This window comes from Artemia sp. Qi Xiang Cuo, chromosome 17 (genome assembly GCF_049724085.1).
Source record: "Artemia sp. Qi Xiang Cuo chromosome 17, ASM4972408v1, whole genome shotgun sequence".
Lineage (NCBI taxonomy): Eukaryota > Metazoa > Arthropoda > Branchiopoda > Anostraca > Artemiidae > Artemia > Artemia sp. Qi Xiang Cuo.
This window is the reverse complement of record NC_142810.1, coordinates 61,674,740-61,676,419: the sequence shown is the minus strand read 5'-3', so window position 1 is coordinate 61,676,419 and position 1,680 is coordinate 61,674,740.

Sequence of the window (1,680 nt, the reverse complement as noted above, 5' to 3'; positions counted from 1 at the left end):
TTCCTTTTCTGTGTCTTTGACTTTATTTTTCTTACATTTATGTTTGCTCTTAGCATTGATAGCGTTAACTTTATTTTCCTCAGCTTCCGACGGAATATTTTCGGGGTATCTACTCAAAAAGTCACAGGTTGCGTTTTGTCTACCTTTTAAATGTTCAAATTCGTAATCTAGGTCTTGGATTTTCATAATCCATCTAGCTAGAATTCCCGTGGGGTTTTTAAATGTGCGCAGGTACTGCAAACTTTTATGGTCTGATCGTAGTATAAATTTTCTACCAATTAAATAGTGTCTAAATTTATCCAAGTGGTGGATTATAGATAATAATTCTAGGTTTGTAGCGGAATAATTATTTTCGCCTTTTGATAAAGCTCTGCTCGAATAGCATATAACTTTTTCTATTTTTTTTTATTTGAAGGTCCTTGTAAAGGATCAGGGTTTTCTATAGGAATTATTTGCGAAAGAATAGCTCCAATGCCTTTCGAACTAGCATCGGTTGTGACCACAGATTTTCCGTTTTCGAAATCAGGAAGTGATAATATTGGTTCAGAAGTGAGCGCCTTTTTGAGACGGTCTAGGGAAGTTTGAGCTTCCTGGGACCAGGTAACATTTTGGGAGTTCCCTTTTGTTAATTCCGTGAGGGGTTTCGCAATTTGGGCGTAATTGCGCACGAATTTTCTAAAGTAGCCAGTAAGACCTAAAATTTCCCTTAATTCTTTCATGGTTCTAGGGGGTTTGAGGTTTTCAACACATTTTACTTTATCAGGGTCTGGGTATATCTCTCCTTGTGTCACTACTACTCCTAAAAGAATAATTTTAGGTTAAAATAATTTTACTTTCTCAGGCCAACATTTTAAATTGCCCTGTCTGAACTTCTCGAAGACCTTAGCTAATGTTGTTAAGTGTTGTTCAGTGTTTTCTCCCACGCATATGACATCATCAACAAAATGAATTATATTCTTTAATCCTCTTAACAGGTGTAATAGGGGTCTACAGAGCGCGCTTGAACCTGTTTTAAGTCCAAAAGGTAGCCTTAAGTATTCATATGATCCACATTTAGATGTTGAAAATCCAGTTTTATGGACATCTTTTTCGGCTATTTTCACTTATTGGTAGCCTTGGGTAAGGTCCAAAGAAGTAAAAATTTTGTTTTTACTTGAAATAGAGTAAAGAATTTCATGTATTCTTGGTAAAGGAAATTTATCGCTAACTAGTTGTTTGTTGAGGGCTCTATAATCTACTACAAGTCTAAGGTCACCATTCTTCTTTGGTACTAAGATCACTGGTGCACTATACGGACTTATACTTGGGCGTATAATTTTATTTTTATCTAATTTATGAATTTTATTTTTAACCATTCCTTAGGCTTATACGGCACGCAATATGACTGTTTCGCAACATAGTTCCCAGTCGTGTAATACTTATGCTCAGCATATGGAATCGATTTGATATCCTATCCGTTTGTAGCGTATATAACTTTAAAATACTATAACTGGTCGATCAGTTTTTTCTTAAGTGCTTAGACTTTAACATGGTTCACATCCAACTTATTCAAAAGCGGCGCGTGGTATAGGGGGCCTGTGTGATTTAAAGTTTTATGTAAGTTACCTAGGTTGGTTCTAAAATTTTCCCATCTATTTAAATCATTCTCTGATAAAACTTGGATTTGAACTGAACACGCCC